At 42.5% G+C, this 24379-nt stretch overlaps 1 protein-coding gene across 1 annotated transcript in view; it reads right to left on the bottom strand.

Moving 5' to 3' along the window:
* The window catches only part of TFDP2 (transcription factor Dp-2), a 78166-nt gene that overhangs the window by 33790 nt on the left and 19997 nt on the right, over positions 1 to 24379 (bottom strand). The gene's annotated exons all lie outside the window — the stretch shown is intronic.

Raw genomic sequence — 24379 nt, 5'->3', positions numbered from 1 at the left:
ATACCAATGATTCAAGGTCAGTTCTCCGGCTACAGGGTTTAGTTATTGAATCTGAAAGGGGACATATATAAATTATATAATCCTCTCCTCTGCGGAAGGAGGAGGCTTACTGCCATTAATATGCATTAGAGAATGCAGAGAGTGAACAGCTGGATGTATAAGAACATGAGATTTAACGCTATATTACACATACATGGGATAGAAGAAATTGAATTTGTGCGATTTGCACAAATATATATGTGTATGAATTTTTAAATGAAACCATCTCTATTTAATCAGTGTCGAGCACCACGCGCAAAAATCCCTGCACTTAAAGCCTTGGCTGCTATCAACGAGGTTATTAATGGCTGCGTGAGGAATGCTTTGCCTCGCTGAATGCACTTGGGAAATCATCAAACTCCGCTGCTGGCAGCTTCCTTTGTAATTGCTGACCAATGACATCCCAGATGTGATTGATAGAAGACAAGTCCGGAGATGCTGCAGACCATGGTAGCATGTTTAGGCCATGCAGGCTGCTCACAGTACCACGAGCAACATAAGCAACAAGTAGCCTGGCGCTGCTGTGTGGAAAAATGGCACCTGTTATACTATGAGGAAATGGCCGTACCACTTATCCCAAGACCAAATCAATACAACACCAAGCAGTTAGTGTACATGAGAAGAAGACTAAAGGTGTCCAACTACCATACAATATGCCATCACACACCATAGTCCTAGGAGTAGGACCCGTGCGATGTTCCCTCGTGAAGGTCTCTTCATGGTGTTGCTAACATGGCACCTACACTCGTTTCCGGCTAATACTGTATCTAAAACAATAGCAGCTCTCATTGCTGAAGAGGATAGACCTCCATTCTAGACTCGCTCTGCACCATGATAGCCGTGGTGTGAGGTCTATGGACACCTGTATCTGGATGTCTGGCTTGTAGCCCAATGTCATGCAAACACTTTCTTATGGTTTATGTAGACACCTTTTGAGGTCTTAGGCCAAGTTCACATTTTCAGTATTTTACCTCAGTATTTGTAAGCCAAAGCCAGGAGTGGAACAATCAGAGGAAAAGTATAATAGAAACACATCACCACTTCTGTATTTATCACCCGGTTTTGGCTGACAAATACTGAGGCAAAATGCTGAATGTAGAATGGATCAATAATGGATGCAGAGATACGGCCATTTTTTCAAAAGTGTCCCAAGAGCAGTTTCTCAACATGACAACTCCAACGCAACGTGTTCTTTGTGCTACTGTGAGCAGTCTACATATCCTAAACATGTTGTGTTACAATGGCCTGCAGCGCCTCCGTACTCGTCTTCCATTGTACACATTTAGAACATCATGGGTCAGCACTTGCAAAGGAAGCTGCCAGCAGCGGACCTTGATGATTTGCTAAAGCGCATTCATTGTGGCAGAACATTCCTCAGACAACCATCAGTAACCTCATTGATAACATGCCAAGGTGTGTAAGTGCGGGGATTTCTTCACATGGAGGTCACATATGATGCTGAATAAAACGAGAAGTTTAGGAAATTTAGATTCATTTTTTTGATCATCTGCATATCAGAAACATGTCTATTCATCCTGTGATTTCCCTAATTCCTTGAGTTTCCCTACTTGGTGTTGTAATTTCAATGTTGAGGTGGGTATACATATAAAAAAAGAGAAGAGAGAGAGGAAAGAGCCCAAGAGCAAAGGTTAAAATTGTGCCTACTACTTTCATATCCTGTAGTAGGACCGGGTGCCTGGTACTTGTTGGCCTCTTTCAGTATGTCCTTTGGGCACATTTAAAACTTTGTATCAATTAAAAATTACTAATTTTGTGTTTACAGATCTAAATGTCTCAATAGCACCACACAACACAAATAACCAAGTATAGTCTGATCCAGGAGTCATACCGCCTCTCCAAGGGGCTTTAATGCAGAATTAGACTACGCTGGATCATTCTGTGGCTTGTTACCAAAAAATAAAGCTTTCAGTAAAACTTTGCATGAACGGTCATATGTCCTGCAGTTCATTTAACATTTGTTAACATTGTCAATGATGGCAAGAAATTATTTATTTAGAGCCAACATATTCTGCGGCACTTTACAATTCAGAAGGTAGATGTACAAACAATATCGGACATTACAGAGTAACACATAATTACAACTTAAACAAGAAGAGTGAGGGCCCTGCCCACAAGAGCTTACAATCTAGGAGGAAATGTGCATTCATAGAGAGAACTTTCCTTGATTAATGAATTTACAGAATGATACTGAGAGATTAATAATCCCAGGAGATCAATATTATCATAGAATCCACTGCTGACGAATGATGCAGTTTGGATTTAGGCTACCCACTACACAGTTAAAGGGAATCTGTGACCAGGCTTTTGCTATCACATCTGAAAGCAGCATGATGTAATGGCAGAGATTCCAGCAATGTATCACTTACCAGGCCGCTTACTGCAGTTTGGATAAAATCCCTGTTTTCTCTGCTGCAGATCTAGCAGTTCTCTGAATGCTGAGCTCTGTATGACCCCACCCACACTCCTGATTGGCAGCTGTGTACACTGCATAGGCAGAAAGCTGCCAATCAGTGGTGGGGGTGGGGTTATACAGGTTTCATGAATATGGAGGACTACCTGGCAGCAGGTTTCCTAGTACCCTAGTGATAAAATCACTGTATTATCAGCAGGAGACTATCAAAACTACAGCTAGTAGCCCAGTAAGTGACACATCGCTGGAATCAGGGTCTCTGCTCTTACATCATGCTGCTCTCGGATTAGGTGGCAAAAACCTACTGACAGATTCCTTTTATAAGGAGCTGTCCACCTTTTTTTTTTCAATTGGAGGAGGCTGATGAACAGAACTGGTCACTAGTGATGAGCGAGCGTGCTCATTTAACCCATTAAACGAGCATGCTTGGGTACTCGCCATGCAGTTTCGGCGTGCTCGGCACTTCAGTTTCAGACGCAGCGGCAGCATGTGTCGCGGCTGTTATAGAGCTGTAACACATCAAGCCGCGGTAGCTGAAACTGAAATGCCGAGCATGCCGAAACTGCTCGGCGAGTACCCAAGCTTGCTAGTTTAAAGGGTTAAACGAGCACGCTCGCGCATCACTACTGGTCACATAAAATCGTGCCAAAATAAGGCTAGTGCTACACGGTGACTTTTGCCGCCACACAGGCTCTACACTGCAAAAGTCACAAAAAAAAAAAGAAACTTCGGACTCCGTTGACTCTTTTGAAACTTGCTTGTCGCAGTACCCTATGGGTCGCAATGTGACCCCATGCACTTGTATTGTGCTGCAATGTAGCAGCGTCACATAGCGATCTTTGGCCGCACCACCTAAGTCGCCAGTAGCCCCAGCCTAAGGTGGAGAACCCCTTTAATAACCTATGTAAGCAATGTCTATCTCTGGGATATAGTTGTTTCTCTACACACTGCTGCTTTAACTCTACTCTGAAGGGGTGTGCGTGTTAGGACATGGGAACAAATCATTCCCAATCAGGTCCCTAATACTGTTAAAGAAAATACTGCCACAGCCGTCTGGTCCTGTGAAAACCAATTAAGCTGTTTGCTTATCATGTACTAGTTGCCAGAATACCGCGGGTAATGTTACCTTGTGTCTCTCCTGCCCAGCGGGTTTGTTAGAGGAATTATTTTTACATGTGCAGTCAGACATTCCTAGCGCTTTCTTACAAACAGAAAATTCACTTTAGTTTTCCAACACTTCACATCACCCTGGATTAACCCGTTCTGCTGCTGTGGTGTCCAGACTGACGACAACACAGGGATGTGCGAACATGGCCATATGGCCGGTTACACATGTACGTTTTCAGCTATTGTTATGGATTCCAACATATTCCATAGCACTGTAGGCAGACACTGGCCACTTTATGAGGCCGAAATACACATTGTTCATAAATGCAACTTTCACTTGGATTTCCATTGCTCTACCAGGTTTATGGACAGGGAAGAAAACAAGATAAATGTCCAAATATAGGAAAATAAATGTTTGCAGATGCTGTTTTTTAGTAAGATAACAACCCTGAAACCTCAGAAGTGCAAGGTAGGAAGAAGAAAAACAACAAAAAACATAAAGGGAATCTGTCAGCAGGAATTCACACCCCTTCCCCCCACAAACTATTTATATACAGTATGCATGTAGCTCCTTAAAAAAGACAGGTCCAGCAATACCTTTGCATGGCTAAGAAATCAGCACTTGAATTGATATGCAAATGAGGCTGAAGAGCTATGGTAGATCTGAAGCCTCCGTCACTCCAGCTCTATTCCCCACACAGGAGTCACCTCCTCCTGCTTGACTGACGGCCTCTAAGGTGTGTGACATAATTCAAAGGAGCAGTCAGTCAAGCAAGAGGAGGCGGTGTTGGGCAGGGAGTAGAGCTGGAGTGACAGACGCTTCAGATCAGTTCAAAAGGGATGTTCTCCAGCACCAAGGGAAAGAAGTTAAAACTTAGCCTTTAATAAAAAAATTGGGAAATAAATTGGGAAAATTAACATATTAAAAAAACATAATGCTAATGTGATTCACGTAGAAAAAAAATTATATAAATATAATTCACATGACAGTCATCACCAACTGTCGCGTTTCTGGCGAAACCATAGGGCCCTTAATTATAGTCTCTATGACTAAGGGAGTTATTGTTTTGGCAAAAACGCGGCAATTGGTGATGACCATCATGTGAATTATACTTACCGAAATATTTTTATGGGTTTTGTTGCACAATAAAGAGGATATCGGGATTTTATTCCCATGGATGTGCCGCTCTTCCTTTATACATAATGGTGGCCTTCAGAGAAGCTGAAGATGCATCTGTTAGACTGATACCATTGGTCTGGAGGTGATGGGTGCCACTGTCCGGCATCGGGCACAGCCTTTGTTTAGGGTAAGTGTCGGGAGCATTTTCTGGTTTCCGTGATGTGACCAGGGCCTGAAATGCTGCCACTACCTGTACTTTTCCGGGTGCATCGATTCCCTGGCTCTTGATTTGTTCAGCTCTGGTCATAGATAAATGACTATACTAAATGATAGAATCAGCAAGTTATCTAGGAGGCAGCACAATACATTATATAGAGAGGCGCAGTCCCAGGGCACACAGCGGCATCTAAGGCAAGAAATGTATCCGACTAGAGAGGATCATTAGGGAGCAGCGAGGCTTTGTTGCTTCACTGCGCACAGGACGGGGTCCTACTAAGAATAGGTGGTGCTTTTATTAGTGCTGTGCTATTCCGGGTCCCTCTCTTTGGCCTCCTTATTCCTTTGGTATTCTGGTTTGGACATGTTCATTTTTCTCTTTTTATAAGAAATGAAAAAAAAAAAAGTTGTTCCAAGTGTTATAATACATCCAAATGTGAATAAAGAAGCTGTAACCTTTCTGCCATCCTCTTACTCATGTGCCATGTTATCGCTCCACTCCCCTCTCTAGTGCCACCTAGAGGTAGGGACCCTGTAAGTCTATGTTTGACCCATTAAAGGGCTAGAGCTATCAGCCAAACCAGGCAGTTACCTCTAGGTGCCACTAGAGACACTATTCTTTTTTTTCCTCTGGAGAAGAGTAAATTTGCATACATTTTCCCCAGAGTGCTTTGCCAGTACGAATCTCCATTGGGAGTACCAGTACCCCTGAGAACAGCATGCTTCAAGGTGTTGCTCATTACTTTTATATTGATGGCCTATCCTTAAACTAGGTCATGAGTATCAGATTGGAGTGGGTACTCCTGCCAATCAGCTGCTCCCAATGTCGGAGACGGCCGGATGTGATCAGTGGCGGATCTGCACAGCACAGCAGGGAACACCTATGTGAATGAATACAGTGGATCTGTAGTACCTCACAGTGGCCACTATACGGCGGACGGAGCTGTGCTGTCCTACTCTGCAATTGATTACATCTGGCTGCCACCAGCTCGGGGAACAGCTGATCAGCGGGGTGTCGGGTGTTACACCCCCACCAACCTGACACTGATAACCTATCCTAAAGATAATCCATCACTATAAAAGTACTGGACAATCCTTTAAACTAATCGTCTCTGTTTGGGATATTTATCCCCAACCTTATGACAGTTCAACATCCCCTTCCATGATTGTATTCATTACATTCCCAAGGGTTAATTAAAAAAAAATAAATAAATTACCCACAATTATATTTCTGTTATATCCATAGAGGAGAGTACACTACAAATTTGTTCTCAATACATATAATAAATCACACGATCGGCTTCCACCTGGTGTAGGATCAATGGACTCTGTGGTTTCGGGCCATATACTGGCTGCAGCGGTCCCGTGGGGTATACTGATGGTGACATCCGCAGCCACAGTAATCAGATGAGGAGCGAGCAGCATCGGAGACACGGCGCTGAGATGGCCTGGAGTAAGAATGACTAATGGTACATAAATATTTTATAAGCATAGCTGCCTGTGTGTGGCTTTTGCATTATCTTGGACAACCCCTTTAATCATTGCAATGCTGCATTATTAATTTTTGCAAAAAAAAAAATATGTAGTTTAAGTTAATGGACATTTAAATGGATTTACCTGGATTAAAAAAATATATTTTTGGGGAATTTAGAGTTAGGCTGCGTGCCCACTATGCGTAATTTCCACCGCGGAAACGCTTAAAAAACGCTTGGTAATAGGTCTTCAATGGTCCCCAATGATAATCCACACGTGCTGTGCACATGCTGTGGAAATTTATACTGTGGATTATCATTGCGGAAAAATCCGCAGCACGTCCATTAATTTGGCGGAATCGCAGAGTTTTAGCCGCCATTGACTTGCATTGGACCGCATAACATCCACAGGACTACACGTACACATGCTGATATTATGCGATTCAATGTGCGGATGGTACCCGTGTCTGCAGAAGAGGAGACTCTCCTCCAGACCCGCGTACCATAGTACCTGTAGTTAAAAAAATAATTAAAATAAAAAATAAACATATACTTACCTTCTGATGGCCCCCTGTCTGCTCCCGGCGGTGCTGCTGGCTCTTCGGCTGCTCGCGGTGGTAAAAGGACCTTCCATGACGTCATTTAGTAATGTGACAGGTCACACGACCGCCGATGTCACATGATTAAATGACGTCATGGAAGCTCCTTTTACACCAATGCGATCCGCCAAAGACACCGGACAAGGAGACCGGGGGCCATCGGAAGGTGAGTATAATGTTTTTTTTTAATTTTCACCATTTTTATTCTTTTTTTTCTTTTTACTATTGATGCTGCCATCGTAACTTGGGCACACTACATAAATCCATGCCGGTTGCATGGATTTATATAGTGTGACCAAGTAGTCAAGCACTTTTCCAAGTGATGCTAAAATCGCTTGGAAAAACGCTTGATAACCCGCATGGGAAAATCGCATGTGAAGAACGCTTCACAAACGCTTCTACCTGGAAGAAAAAACACATGTAAAATCCGCATGCGTTTTTCTGCCAGAGAGATGCAGAAACTCTCTTGCATTTCTGCAAAGTGGGCACATAGCCTTAAAGAAGCACTCCCAACAAACTTTTCATTGCCTAAATCTGTGCACACGTTGCAGATTTGTTGCTCTTTTTCTGTGCAGATGTCACAAAACCTGAGGGGATTCCTGATGCCAGCAAAGTGAATGAGAATCCTTAACTCTCGTGCACACGTTGCTTATTTGTGACTTGCAGATTTGTTGCAAATTTCTATGAAAAATTTTCAGCAGATGTCACCCATACTAATGAGTGGGGAAAAAATCTGCAACAAAAACGCATGTAAAGAAAGCATAAAAAACGTGGGTATCATACGCAGCGTTTCTCCTGCCAAGAGATGCAGAATTGGTGTCGAAATTTCTGCACTAAATATCTAACATACAAAAAACCGAAGAAAGACGATCTAGAGGCCGTATTGTAAAACAATAATCAATCACAGGGCATGGAAGTGCAAAGAGCACAGTGTACATGGCTATGCATAAAGACGCGCAGCAGTGAAGATACATAGTAAGAGCAATAACTGAAAGAGTATATTTCGTCTTTCTTCGTTTTTTTGTTTGCTATTGTTTATGGCGATAGGTCATGATATTTACTCCTAATATATGGTAGGAGTCTATTATTGCATTATTGTGATTGCTATATGATATATATTAATCTCCCTACTATTGTTCCTATGAATTTCATCTAAATACCTTCCATGTGCACATACCCTCAGGCTGATTCTGACATCAGTTTTTATGGTACGAGCGCCATCTGTGTTTTTGGTGGATAGCACTGGCCCCCATGATAGTCTATGGAGCAGTTCACATGCTTGATTTTTTCTTCAGACTGAATGGTCTGCACAAAATCTATCCAAATATCGGATAAAACTCGCCAATGCAAGGCTATGGATCTGTGAAGAAAAAATTATTTGGACAGCATTTGGATGCCATCCATGTGCTGTCCGTTCTTCACAGGCTATTTGATGGGAAAAAATTAAAGAAATCTCCATAAGTTTTTCCTTTCATCTGAGAAAAACTGATAAAACGCTGACCAAACTGATGGTAAAAACGGGCACATGGGCCACACTCAGAGGACACTGATCAAATTCACTGATGAAAACCGGACAGTTTTTGAGCTACATCACCGACGTCTGAATGAGCCCTATGTACATGTAATATAGTGTAATGGTGTTCATATACAGTCACCGCTGCGTCTTCCCGGCTCCGCTCCTCTTCTGGGCCACGAGACTTCTATCCTGACTTGCTGGCTTATTCCGGGCTCGGTGTGTGAGGCAAAAGCCGTTCTCACAATGTAAGTCTATGGAACCTTGTTTTCATACTCTACAGACTTACATTGTAAGACCATGTTCACACGTTCAGTATTTGGTCAGTATTTTATATCAGTATTTGTAAGGAAAACCAGGAGTGGGTGATAAATACAGAAGGGGTGACGTCTTTCTATTATACCTTTCCTCTGATTGTTCCTCTCCTGGTTTTGACTTACAAATACTGAGGTAAAAAAAAAAAAACTGTCCAAATACTGATAGTGTGAATGTGGCCTAAAAGCGATTTTGAGTTCACAAATAGAGCCCAGTCTAAGACAGCAAGTCAGGACAGACATCACATGAGTGAGAAGAGGACCGGAGGTGGGAACTGGAGACGATGGCCATCATATTAGTGCACCTACATAAAGTGTGGTGGAAGTGCTTCTTAATAGAGGGAATCCAGTCCTGATTAATACATAAAACATTGATATGAATGGACGCTTTGTGATGCTTTATTTTTCCTATATTGGCGCTGCAAGAAAAATTTGCATTTGCTAACAGATTTTCGTACAACTGATCGCTGGGCAAACCCCGTAAGGGGTCACTTTGTAATCAAGATAGGTTCTCTGCTTATAACAATCCTATTTAATTAACCCCTTTTTTAAGTTTTTATTAATTAATTTTACTCACCTCTATAGCACCATTAATTCCACAGCTCTTTACAGACATTATGGGCACTGTCCCCATTGGGGCTCACAATCTACATTCCCTATCAGTATGTGTTTGGAGTGTGGGGAGAACCCTGAGGAAACCTACGCAAACACGGGAGAACATACAAACTCCTTGCAGACGCTGTCCTTGGTGGGATTTGAACCCAGGACCCCAGCACTGCAAGGTTTACGTGCTAACCACTGAGCCACTGTGCTGTTATAAGTATTGTATTGGAAGACTTTGGCAGGGACTGACGCACATTACTGTGCTGTAAACAGATCTAATGTTATATCAGAATAAGGAAGTAAGTTAAAGGGGTCATCCAGATAAAAAGAAGAATTCGCCAGGGGCTTGGCACTGTAAAAAAATTATAAAGTAAGTGATACTCACCTACCAGCATTCATCTGGATCCAGTGCACTCCGTGGCCTGCACTGACACAGGAAAAGGAGATTTCACTGCTCCGCCAGCAGCAGGACCGCTGCGGCCTATGACTGGTTGCTGCGGTCAAGTGACTTGAGCAGCACGTCGTCAGATGTTTTTCTCATGGCACACTGCTCAAGTCACATGACCGTAGGTGAATATCACTTAAACTTATAATTTTTTACAGCACCAAGCCCATGGGGAACTTTTCTTTTCACCCGGACAATCACTTTAATCAGTTGCACTCAGGGCAGGGACTTACGCGGGTGACGACAATCAGCGTATGGCAGTGTAATATGTGGACACTATGTAAATAACAGGAAATAAATCATCTGGAGGGGTGGGTGTGCCAATTATTAATAAGTGATAGAATTAGAGTCGAGACAGAGCCTTCTGCACTACATGCAGTGTTCTAGCCGGGGTTCTGACTGCAGCACAGAGGTATAAGAATATAGAATGCTAGTGACACCTACTGGATAAAGTCAGCAGCGCAAAGAAGATATCCAGATTACTCTGAAGTCTGTGGAAGTCGTGCATTACAACAGAGTAAAATGCTCATAATCCTGAAAGCTTTTCCACCTGACATCTACATACATACAAATGGGACGGTCTTTTCAATGGGCAGAGGGGAGTAAGTGATTTCCAGACTCATCTACCACTCAGCACTGAGAGCATGCTGGATCCTGCTTTCCTCCATTTAGGGGAGAAAAATCGGTGGGTCTCACCGATATCAGCGGGCAGGGGCGTAACTATATCGGGCGCAAGAGTAACACTTGCACCTAGCCTAGTGGGGTACAAAAGGTCCCATTGGAGCATAGAAAAAAACAATACTATTAAAGATCTGTTATAGTTGGGGGCCTTGGGAGATTTTTTTATTGGGGCCCATAAACTTCAAGTTATGCCACTGTCTGTGGGTTTACCTAACTTTTCTCTTATGCTAAAGGTGGCAGGACAAGGCCTCGCTAAAGAGTTGTTTAAAGATCTGTCCGGAAACCTAAAAAGAGCAAGTATTTTAATTAGTTTATGTGGAAATTTGACAAAAAAAATAAAACAAACAACTGCAGTTATGCAATTTCATGTTTAGACCATTGAATTGTGTATAATAACTCTGAATTGTAAAGCGCTGTGGAATATGTTGGCGCTATATAAAGACTATTATTATTATTATTATTATTAATAATACAAACACAGTCCACTAGAGGGAGACATTTAACACCTCTTGTGAGCGTGCACTACATGCAATTATTTCTTTATCCACTAGAGGGTGGTATTAAATAAAACTTTCAAAAAGAAAAAGTTTGTGCATTCAGTGACAGCATAAGGAGGCTGGGCCTGGCTACTGTAGAGGGAAAATACTCTACATTACTGGATAAGTCATATCGGCATTAATAGAGACCCATTTTGATTAAGGGGCACCAGTTACATTAAAGCATTTGGAAACTTAATTTTATGAAAGTGAAACCTGGTGTGTGTAGTCATCAAAAAGTGCCAGCAACCTGAAGCAGAAAGATTACAGAAAATAACACAAGCTCTCTTCAATGATGACTAGCTGGGGATGCGGTATGCAGCATTTGCATAGAACAGGTGTTAAAATGCTGACAGATACCCTTCTATTAAAGTGAATCTGTCAGCAGCCTGATATAGGGGCTGAGACACAGATTTCAGCAATGTGTCACTTATTAGGCTGTGTGCTGTTTCCATACAATGAGTATTTTATCACCAGGAGATTATCACAGCCCAGACTAGCTCCCTCTGCCTCCTGGTCTGACCACACCCCCTCCGCTGATAAGCAGCTCACTGTCACTATACAATGTACACAGAGAGCTGTGGCGGGCCAGCTTTCTGAGCTCTGCTACATCTAAAAACTCTGATAGTTTACTGGTGCAGAAGTTGTGATACCAAGTGACACATTGCTGGAATCAGGGTCTCTTTTCCTACATTATGCTGCTCTCAGATGAGGAACAAAAACCTGCTGACAGATTCCCTTTAAATAGTCATCATTGCACTTGAAATCCTATAAACACAATGCAGAGATGACCATATTACCAGACAGGAGGGCAGTGTGAAATATGAGGAGGGGGGAGGGGGATAACCCCATTCATGCTCATATTGCATATTCATGCAGCGCCGGACAGTGGTCGCATTCATTCTCATCACTCAGTGGTGGCTACAACCCACTATGCATACGTCAGTGCTAAGGATGCAGGAGCGTACGGCTGATTATTGCTATAAATGTCAGCATTTATTAACTATTACACAGAACTGACAGCCGCACACGGAAGAACACATAAGCACAGGAGCAATAATACTTCTTTAGAGGTTTGTCGCTCCATCGCCAGCACACAACAGAAAATACAGAGAGACGTTACAAAGTTCCTGCTATATAACACACCTGCCTAACAGCTGTCATAAACGGACATCCTCTGCACTAACTGACAAGCTGCCACCGAGCTCCCCTGTGTATACAGGACTCAGCCAGACCTACCAGCAACCCAGATACCCAGCCAGGCGCCAAGTACAGATATAGGACAAACACCACCATGGGCACGGTGTACGTGGTACCATACACACAATGCATACCCATGTGTACTGGGAAAAAGTGCAGCAAAGTAAGAATGCTTTCACAAATAGATGTGTTAATAGTTTCTTTTTATTAGTAAAATGCAAAGTGAATGAATAAAAGAAATCTAAATCCCATCAATATTTGGTGTGACAACCCATTGCCTTCAAAGCAGCAGCATCTCTTCTAGGTACACTGGCACAAAGTCAGGGATTTTGTAGGATTATAGTCAGGTGTGTGAGTAACCAATTAATGATCATTTTCATGTAGGTTTAAAACACAGTTATCTACTGAAACAGAAACAGCTGTGTAAAAGGCTTTAAGGGTTGTCTGACCTTAAGGTGACTATGTGACTCCAGATTTGTGAATCCTGACAGCACGAGCTCTGCGCACTGTGAGGATTCTCCAGCACCGGGAGCGGGCGGTCATGTGCCGAACGTATGTGATTTGCATACTTCTGGCCACATACCGACTAGACTCATCTGGCCTTGCTCAATATACTTTCATTGAGCAAGTTTGCACATGTATGGTCGGCATGTGACCGCATGCAAATCGCATACTTACGGTCAAGCGCCCACCGCCGGCACTGGAAAATCCTCACAACGTACAGTGTGCGCACTGTGAGGATTCACAAGTCTGTAGTCACATAGAGTGACTGCAGACTTGTAGTCTAAGGCCAGACAACCCCATTAAAGAGGACCTTTCAACAAATTTTCATGTTCAACGGGACACACCATGTAATAGTGGCTGCAGAGTGGAATAAACCGCTTTTATTTATTTTTTTAGGGGGAAGATGGGGGGGGGGGGGGAAGTAATTTTGCCCATTAGCGATCGCATTCAAATATTTGCCACCTAATGAGGTAACGTTAGTTAAGTTAAAGTGGGTGTTATTAGATATTTTTCACTGGGGGCGTGTACTTCTACCTCCTGTATGGCGCTGACCAATCATAAGCAGGCACATAGACACCACAGAAGTGTATCAGGGTCACATGACCACAGTCCACAGGTCCCGCCAGTCGGAGCGTGCAGCCTAAATAAGCACTGAAGATATATTACACAGCACAGAGAAGTGGAAAGGTTCACTGGGGGTCACACCAAATAAATGACTGGATTTAGATTTCGGCTTTGGTCATTTTGCTAACTGATAAAAATGAACACTTCTATTTTTGAAAGCATTCTCGCTCTGCAGCATTTTTTTCATACTAGTCTAAAACTGTTGCACAGCATTGTATAATATATATATATACACACACACACACACACACACACACACACACACACACACACACGTGAGTACAGGCTGTATACGCATACACAGTAATATAGTCAAAATGGTTATTAGCAGCTGGTCCTCGCAAAGAAGTTGCTAATACACACGGAAAATGAGAAGACTAAGAATTTAACACAGAAAAATCTGGTCTATTTTTGGGTTGGTCTCCTGAAAAAAGTTTTTTTACACAACTCCCCAGAATTGTGTGCTCTGGTCTCATATATACATAAAGTAATAGTATTGTCAGAGGGACAAACCCTGATTAAAACTAATTTGTCTTTAATAAAACAGTGGAAGTACAATCAAATCCAAGGCCAAAATGCAGCAGACCCAACATTTTCCTGCAAATTGGGACAATTCAAATTATGACTTTTCAATTTTGGAAATACAGAAGCTAAATGTATCAATGTTTTTCTCCATTTATAGCAGCATTTTTAGTATATATATGCCAAAATTTAAAAATTAAGAGAAAAGGGCAGTCCTTTTTCACCCGTGCATAGAAAGTCATAATTTGCACACAAAAAAGTGACTTGTGACACACTGCTCTCATCTAAGATTGGGCAGAGTACTACCTTGATTAAAAAGTTTTACTGTTGTAGTTTGCACCAAAATTTATCATTAAAAGGAACCTGACAGCTGATACAAGCTGCCTAATCTATGGGAAGCATGAATCAGACACTGGGGAATTCAGAGAAACAGTTCAAAAGCCGCCGAGGACCGAGCCGCACAGGAGACTCGTTGGACAGGCGGGTACCCGCGCACTCATCTGGAGTGACAGGTCTCTCCCAGTATGTGTCTAGAGAGGTCTGTCACTCCAGCGGAACTGAGGGGTTGAAGCCGCTGGGGACCCACCTGTCCGACTACTCTCCTGTGAGTCTCTGTTCCTGGCGGCTATTAAACATTTTTTCTCTTAAATGCAGCAACATTTCAGGGTCAAACTCACCTACCTGAGATCGTACAGTCGATGCCTGATACATGCTGCTTGTGGATCGGGCCTCATGTATCAGCTGTCACGTTCTCTTTAGGGTGCAACATTTCATAAATATTTAGTTGAAGACATACTATTTTTTGAGAAATGTGGGCCACCAACTCAGAAACAAGTGTGCTGCCTATGTATCTAATTGCAGGGTCTTGGTGCAGCCAAAGTGCAATAGTTACAGATGGCAGAAAAGCCTCTATGATATGGTAACAATGTGTAATAAGACACATGAAGGTATTGTGATAAATACTAAACACATGTTGCTGCTACCAGTATGACAGTGTACACTACTCAGCATGCTTCAGCCATAATAGAAAAAACTGCAAACCTCAACTATCTTCCTGACAAGGTTTGGTCTCCATAGATAGGAGCAGCCTTCATGTGAACTTGAGCTTATCTCTAGGTCTTAGGCAGCGGGGTGACATATCAAGCAGCCAGTGACAGCTATGAGGACGCCAGCCCCAGATGAGAACACATTTTCTGTATACATAACTACACTGCTCAAAAAAATAAAGGGAACACTCATATAACACATCCTAGATCTGAATGAATGAAATATTCTCATTGAATACTTTGTTCTGTACAAAGTTGAATGTGCTGACAACAAAATCACACAGAAATCATTAATGGAAATCAAATTTATTAACCAATGGAGGCCTGGATTTGGAGTCACCCCCAAAGTTAAAGTGGAAAAACACACTACAGGCTGATCCAACTTTGATGTAATGTCCTTAAAACAAGTCAAAATGAGGCTCAGTATTGTGTGTGGCCTCCACGTGCCTGTATGACCTCCCTACAACGCCCGGGCATGCTCCTGATGAGGTTGTGGATGGTCTCCTGTGGGATCTCCTCCCAGACCTGGACTAAAGCATCCGCCAACTCCTGGACAGTCTGTGGTGCAACGTGACGTTGGTGGATGGAGCGAGACATGATGTCCCAGATGTGCTCAATCGGATTCAGGTCTGGGGAACGGGCGAGCCAGTCCATAGCTTCAATGCCTTCATCTTGCAGGAACTGCTGACACACTCCAGCCACATGAGGTCTGACATTGTCCTGCATTAAGAGGAACCCAGGGCCAACCGCACCAGCATATGGTCTCACAAGGGGTCTGAGGATCTCATCTCGATACCTAATGGCAGTCAGGCTACCTCTGGCGAGCACATTGAGGGCTGTGCGGCCCTCCAAAGAAATGCCACCCCACACCATTACTGACCCACTGCCAAACCGGTCATGCTGAAGGATGTTGAAGGCAGCAGATCGCTCTCCACGGCGTCTCCAGACTCTGTCATGTCTGTCACATGTGCTCAGTGTGAACCTGCTTTCATCTGTGAAGAGCACAGGGTGCCAGTGGTGACACTGCCAATCCTGGTGTTCTGTGGCAAATGCCAAGCGTCCTGCACGGTGTTGGGTTGTGAGCACAACCCCCATCTGTGGACGTCGGGCCCTCATACCACCCTCATGGAGTCGGTTTCTAACCGTTTGTGCAGACACATGCACATTTGTGGCCTGCTGGAGGTCATTTTGCAGGGCTCTGGCAGTGCTCCTCCTGTTTCTTCTTGCACAAAGGCTGAGGTAGTGGTCCTACTGCTGGGTTGTTGCCCTCCTACGGCCCCCTCCACGTCTCCTGGTGTACTGGCCTGTCTCCTGGTAGCGCCTCCAGCCTCTGGACACTACGCTGACAAACGCAGTAAACCTTCTTGCCACAGCTCGCATTGATGTGCCATCCTGGATGAGCTACACTACCTGAGCAACTTCTGTGGGTTGTAGAGTCCGTTTCATGCTACCACGAGTGTAAAAGCACAACCAACATTCAAAAGAGACCAAAACATCAGCCAGAAAGCATTGGTACTGAGATGTGGTCTGTGGTCCCCACCAGCAGAAACAGTCCTTTATTGAGGGTGTCTTGATAATTGCCAATAATTTCCATCTATTGTCTATTCCATTTGCACAACAGCATGTGAAATTGATTGTCAATCAGTGTTGCTTCCTAAGTGGACAGTTTGATTTCACAGAAGTTTGATTTACTTGGCGTTATATTCTGTTGTTTAAGTGTTCCCTTTACTTTTTTGAGCAGTGTATAATGTTCCAAGGATGAGGAGCACAAACACTAGGAGACATAGTAACAATTCTGCATGATATTATATTGCTGTTTAAAGGGGTTCTTTCACTGGGTAAAAATGCAAAGTGACTGGGTCGGTCACTAGGATCCACTCTCTTAAAGGGAACCTCTCACCAGAAATAACTATGTTAACCTGCAGATATGCGGTTAATCTACAGGTTAATAACGTTATTATGCTGCCCGATGCCTGCAAATAGCCAAATGCAGCGTGAAGAAAATGAACTTTATTCTCCCCGCCAGAATTCGGTTTCAGTCATGGGGGCAACGCTCTGAGTATAAAAAGCTGTGGTCGTAACCGCGCCCCTGGTCCTGATAGACACTCACTCTGTAATGCGGCCGGCTGTCAGTCAGGATCGGGGGTTATAGTGGCCGCTCTCTATACTTAGTGATGACTGAAACCGAACGCTGCCAGGGTAAATAAAGTTCATTTTGTCACCGCTACATTCGGCTACGCCGGGCAGCATAACAACACTATTAACCTGCAGGTTAATAGTCAGGTTCCCTTTAAGCCATCTATATGGGCATGTAGGTTATAGGAAGCTGAATAAAATGACACCTTGATATCTGCCATCCAGGACATGTAATGACTGACAGTCATATGAATAAAGAGAAAATTTCAGCTTATCCCCGAGATGTAATCCAGTCTGGCATGGATCACGGCGTCCACGCTTCTGCACAGCACCTGGGTCAATGAGGAAGTGAAGATGGATCCAGCTCAACACACCGGGCAATTAATTAAAATTCAACAATCTTTATTGGCAAATCCTTTTAAAAACTTGTAGAAAAGACAAAAAATGGACATCTCAGACGACAAAGCATATATTATGGGTGGTGTGTATAAAATATACCATAAGCGTTTGTGGCTAGCCAGTGTTCAAGAGTTTTTCACTCGAAACGAGTATGGTATATTTTATACACACCACCCCATAATATATGCTTTGTCATCTGAGATGTCCATTTTTTGTCTTTTCTACAAGTTTTTAAAAGGATTTGCCAATAAAGATTGTTGAATTTTAATTAATTGCCCTTTGTGTTGAGCTGGATCCATCTTCACTTCCTCACTGACTGACAGTCCCCTTTCCTGGACTACAAGTCTAACAGTAATAATGCCCCCTTTCATTCAGAATAATCTCTGGAGGCAGATTCTCGGGGAGATCTATGTCCGGCCCATAGATCTTAACAGCTCATTTACATATTAAGAAAAGAGTGTATTTATTTAGCATAAATCATAACATTGCAGGTATCATTTTAATCAACTTTCTATGACCTACATATGCCCTTATTCTTATTCTATTATGTAGTGTGCAAAAAATTGGATCAGGGGCAAAGTGTTCAACATTAAAAGAGCACTGTCCCCCAGCAAGCAGGAAGTCGGGAGGCAGAGGAGCGGTGCGCTCTTGAAGAAAAAGAATTACACAACTGTTTAAGATGTGACTACTCTTGCACCTTTTACACGTATAACAGCCTGAACATCTTTATTTACATTTTAAAGAGTTAATTTTGCCCACTGAACCTGTATGAAGTAAAACTCCAGCTTACAACACTGCAGAGATCATTCATGTGTGGGTTGACTATACACAATACAGTCTATCAGTAAGTGTATGATTTCAGAATACACCTGCCAAACGGATATGCTACTACTGTACTTAGTAAATGGGGTACATTGACGCGTTATTTCAAAACAACTAAATGCCCCCCTCACTATCATCCAAAAACTTTAATGCGGAGAGAGTCCTGACCACAGACGTCAGGATCAGCTTCTCAGATGTTGGCAGATGCCATTGAGTCAAGTTTTAGAAAAAATAGGGATAATGTGATATATCAGAGCAGCAATGAAATATCAGGAGGCATTTATCTGGTCAATACATGCTATTCACATTGAAAATACACAAAAACATAAAAACAATAACTAGCACTGTTACTGTTATCAATATAGAGCAGAAGATGACACCACTACAACACAAGTAATAGATAACAGAGATCACTGATCAGCTCACTGAAAACTACCACCAGTTACAGTGTCCACATAGAGACTATGGAGGATAAGATTAAGGCAATCATCTGCAGATAAAAATCATGGCATCCGTCACCATTACAGTCAATGATAAAAGACATTATATTCCTATAGGAGGGTAATGTCACGTAAGGTGAGGGAAGGCACAAGTGTACAACAATGGGAAGGGGGGGGGAAGGGAGCCTAACAACTAGGGAAAGGGGGAGTGGAGACCCCTAGGCAGATCTAATATCACCCTGTCTAGGCAATATAGGTTCCACACCTATTGCAGAGCAGAAACCTAAACCCTGAATGACTCTAGAGCTAGGCTCTAGATGGGGGGGGACTGGGTAAGCACTGGTCAGGCACCACTACAAACTAAAGACAACAAGGTAAACAAACAAAGGGGATACACTTAGCTTGAGCAGACATCAGAGAAATAATGCCAACTGTCCTCAAAGGGCACCAAAGAAGAAACTAGACGACTGCTAGTGTGCCAGGCCTGCACAGAGGTACATAGAACTATCACCGGCTACTCTCTGGAGAAACTGAGAGTTTTTAACTACCAAGAAAGGGTGTGTCAATCAGCAGCAGAAGGTAGAAGTCGCTGTTGGGTCCCAAAGGAAGAAGGATATAACTATACTACAGAGATGAGAGGATCAAGAAGGCGTCTGCAATGCCAAGTGCAGTGACCTTCTACAGCCAGATCCAGAGCACCTGTCTGTCACACCTGACACACCCGTGACAGGTTCACTTACTATTTCTATTTTTATTTTTCCTCTGCACTACTTAAAGGAAACTTAAGATGTTAAAGATCCTCGGGGGTGGAGCCGGCCGACTTCTGATCAATAGTAAATATGATGGCCAATCAGCAGTCAAAAAGTAAACCCAGCTCAGATATTATGTCTTCAATGACAGCTGGACTGGGGCAGAACTTCTGATGAATATTCATGAGTTATTAGGGTAACACGTTCATACAGATTGCTTCAAATTGTGCAGTCCTCATTATAAATCAGCAAGATAGACAAGACCCAACTCTGGTTGTTGGTCTTGGATGTGGAGATAAAAATATGGACCAATGATTTAAATTAACTAATGGCGTATGTTGTGCCTGGGAAACCAGACAAAATTGATTGATTTGAACATCTTAAAATAGGATCGATTCTGGTGTTGATTTTCTTCTGTACCGGTTTCTCACCATTCCGGAGATATTGTCCCCTCTTCCCTGTATGTAGATCTCATCTTGCCATCTACCAGGGCATGGTCATCATCTCTTCTCTTTGGAGATCTTCTTGATGACCCCCGCCTGCTTGGCTAACTAGACTTATATTCAGGGAAAAGGGTACCATAGCTCAGAAACGGAAAAGTAAAAGATTTAAGAGAAATCAATGCCGGAGTCAGGAGAATATTGTCATTTACACAAAGTTAAAAAAAAAAATATTTTACCGTACATATTTATACTTTTGTCCCCATTACAATTTTGATGCAGTGCGCAAGTACGACCGCTGCGGTATACATTCCCCATGGAGCGGCCGACTGCTGCACTCGGCATTTTCCAGCAGCCTCACAGAAAATGAGTGGAATGGTGGCCGGACATCTGACCGCCACTCCATTTTATAATAAGGATAAAAAAAATCCCCTTTGAGGATAACAGCTCAAAGTCTTGCTGAACGAAGCAGATCCCCAGTGATCAGACCCCCATCGCTTAGCAAGTTATCACTTATGAATAGGTGATAACTTCTTTTCATCAGACAACCCCTTTAATTCTTTTATTACAAAGGAGTTGAATAAGTTGTGCAAAGAAAAGACATACATTTATCCACTCATGGGTGTTCATGGAGTAAAACGTTCCATTATTCATGTCAAAAAACATTTTTATCATTAGGCAATTGCATAGTAGACCTGGTCTTATACGGGCGACCCTTTCGCTTGTTCCAGGCACGGTACTCTTCATTATAGTCACGCCCAACGCAGTGGTTTTTGACATCAATACTGGCACGTTTTACTTGAGATCTCCATGTTAGTGATGCACATTTTATCCCTAATAAGACATTGGGGCAGTTTAATATGGACAAATGACGTGACAGGCTCCCTTTATTGATCTTCCTATTGTAAGACAATACTATCTGACGACAAAGCAGCATCTTCACTGATAGAAAAGGAAGTTGGGAGGATATATAACTTCCTCTGCTGCAGTCACATACAGTGTTTGCAGCTCTGCATACAGTGCACCCCAGGAGATAGCAGACCTCTTTCCTAAATTAATCTTAATAAAGTGTCAAGTTTAGAACAATGATGTCTTAACATGTAAAGACCCTTGGGTGTACTCATTCATATGCAGGGTATACAAGGCACAGAGGCATTGTAAAGCAAAGTGGCTCTGTAGCTTTAATGTTTCCTGTAAGCAGATTTGGCTCACACACGGGAGGCCACGGTGTGTAGGCTTCAGCCTATGGTGACTGATGTGAGTGGGGGGCTTATTAGCTGTACACAACAAGAATGCGCTCATACAGCCATCGCATTAGTTATGGAAGATGCTGTATAAATACATAGTCCATGGAAGAAGACCTCTATATGCTGGATGAGCCATTTACTAAATACATACTCTCTACCCCAACACATCAGACTCTCTCCTACCGTGGAAACCTTCAAAAGGAACCTGAAGACCTAACTCTACAGACAAGCCTACAACCTGCAGTAACCACCGCTCCACCATAAGGCTGCACGACCAGCTCTACCCTCACCTACTGTATCCTCACCCATTCCCTGTAGATTGTGAGCCCTCGCGGGCAGCGTCCTCGCTCCTCCTGTACCAGTTGCTGACTCGTTTTTGTTCAAAATGTTTGTACTTGTTGTTTGCTATGTATACCCCTTTTAAACATGTAAAGCGCCATGAAATTAATGGTGCTATAATAATAAATATTATTAGTAACTCTAGAGTCCAGGTACACTGTTTATTGCAAGACTCCTGCCCCTCTCAGAATAGAGAATATTCAGTTTTAGGACCTTTTTTAAAAAAGCGTAATAGAGGTGTACTTCTGCACCCACATTAATCCCATCGCCTGCAGGTCTTAATGATGAAGACAGATATCAATTAGCAGCCAAATTTTTTATCCTGTGAAATCTGCCTAAAGTAAGTCTTTGGCTTAGACTGCAAAAACTTAAAGTAAATTTTTGGCTGTTCCTCCTATGCACTATAATTTGGGATAAAGGTGCTGGATGCTCTCTAATAGCCAAATCCATATCACCTGAGCAATTAGTTATATATAATTAATGAGAGATTTTACTCTCTTATATAGCGCCATTAATTCCACAGCGCTTTTCAGACATTATGGGTACTGTCCCCATTGGGGCTCACAATCTAAATCCCCTGATCTCGTACTGCAATGAAGGGACTGGCCGTGGACCTCCCGACCCGAGCATGACCGCCTCATAGAAATATATGAAGCTGTCATCCTCCAGTCATTAGACCCGCGGCCAGTCCGGGCATGGCGGTAAGAGATCGACAGATTTGCACGGACGTCTGAACATGCCATAAAGACCATTACTAGACACAATTACCAGTCAGTCACGTGTGACACACTAGAAGCCACGTATAAAGAGATTACATCATGGCAGAGAGCGCGCCACTAACACTTTTCACAAGCAGTCATCGGCTATCGTCATTTCTGCTTTTCAAAGAATCAACTTCCACATTTCCAATCATGTAATGAGAAAAGTCTACAGTAAACTTCCAATCACAGATCATGAGTGAAAATACAATATGGCCCCTTCCAATCACTGAACTCAGTTCTTACAGTCAAACACATAGTAAATATGCGAAGAAAACAAAGCACACAGGCCTGTAAGCTCCATAGACAAAAACACAATACAGTACGTGCACAAGTAGATTTTTCTGCAGCAAATACAAAAGTGTTAGCAGGAGAAACGCTGCAGAAAGTACAGGCCTTTTCGATGAGTTTTTGTCGCCTTTTTTTTTCAGATTTATTTGGGTGAAAAAAAATGATATACCGCAAATTTGAAAAAAATGCACTAATGGCTCAAATCTGCAAGGAAAATATAACCAGCGTGTGCAGAAGATTTCAGAAATCTCATTCACTCAGCTCGTACTGTAAGGGCTTGTTCACATGTTGCATTCTTAACGGGTTTTTTTTCTGTGTTTTTTTGCCACGGAAAAAATGCAATATTTTACAGTACCAGCAAAGTAAATAAGATTTAGGAAATCTCGTGCATACGCTGTTTATTTTTTTACTTGAAAACTTGAAACTTCAAAGGGTTATTTTTCAAAATCTGCAGCATGTCAACTCTTTGTTTTTTGCAGCATTTTCATCTATTCGAATGAATGGGGGGAAAAAATAAAAAAACAGGTAAAAAATACATCAGAACCCAAGCAAAAATGCAGGCATTTTACACATTTTTCCTGTCCACACTTTTTGTAGCAAAAAAAAATCTGCTGTAAATACTGAATTGTATTTTTCAGCAGCAAAAACGAAGCGTGTGATTAATCCCTAAGGGTCAAAGTGAAGAATTCAGTGACTGAAACTCAAATAAGTCCACACAAGGACACGTGGACTTTCACTGAACCATACACACATCAGGTTTTAGAAACAGGCCTGTGTCTCTGGTCCTTGAGACTCAGAACAGGTCCTATCATCCGTTTTCTCAGGGATTAAAGTCTATGGGGATCAAGACCCAATGAAGACAGACTTTCCAATTCAGTGTTACATCCGAGTTTCCTCCATTTATAACAGAACCATTGCTAAGAGTCAATGGATAAAATAAACTCACAGTCTACATATTTCAGTGAAAAAATATAAATAATGGAAGCAATAAGGATGACAACCTGAAAAAAAAAATCAGTTTCTTTTGGATGGTAACCCTCATACGAATGTGTGAACACAACCTTACACACAGACTGAAGAAGCAGAAGCTTAGAGGACATTATACATTAGAAGTGAGCAGTGTATCTGTGAATCCAGCACAGGGCGAGATAAATCACTTACTAGAAGCTGCTGCACAATGTTTATCTGTGTCACTGCCTCTCTCTACAACACAGATCTGTGAACACAACCTTACACACAGACTGAAGATGCAGAAGCTTACAGGACATTATACAGTAGAACTCAGCAGAGTATCTGTGAATCCAGCACAGATCGAGATATAAATATTAGAAGCGGCTGCACAATGTGTGTCTGGGTCACTGCCTCGCTCTGCAACTCCTTCATTTCAGTAGACTTTAATAGGAGCTGTAACCTGATACTTCAGTGAGTTTGTTTTGGACAAGATGGATCTTTGCAGTATTTCAGAGCGATTGATGTGTCGGGATGCAGTGGAGAAAGAAAGAAGTGGATCATTCAGTTAAGTAGGAAGCATAGTGGTCTGATAACATTTATTACAAAGTATCTTATATTTGCTTGCCCTATTGATTGATGCAAAGGTGCTTTCTAATGCTCCATCATCTGTACAAAGAAGAACATGGGGGACTCCATCCTACAGATATGTAGGAAACACTATGATAAGAGAGGAATTACATGGCGATTTAACGGCCCCGATTATTGCACTCCTTGCTTTAAGTGCAATTTCATGAATTATTAGCTTGAATGTAAGCCTTTAGGGGGTTGAAGGTTT

This window comes from Phyllobates terribilis, unplaced genomic scaffold, assembly GCF_046119375.1.
Source record: "Phyllobates terribilis strain yellow unplaced genomic scaffold, ASM4611937v1 Scaffold_3__8_contigs__length_932513732, whole genome shotgun sequence".
Taxonomy (NCBI): Eukaryota; Metazoa; Chordata; class Amphibia; order Anura; family Dendrobatidae; genus Phyllobates; species Phyllobates terribilis.
The sequence above is the reverse complement of the archived record's forward strand: the minus strand, read 5'-3'. Positions and strand labels throughout refer to the sequence as shown.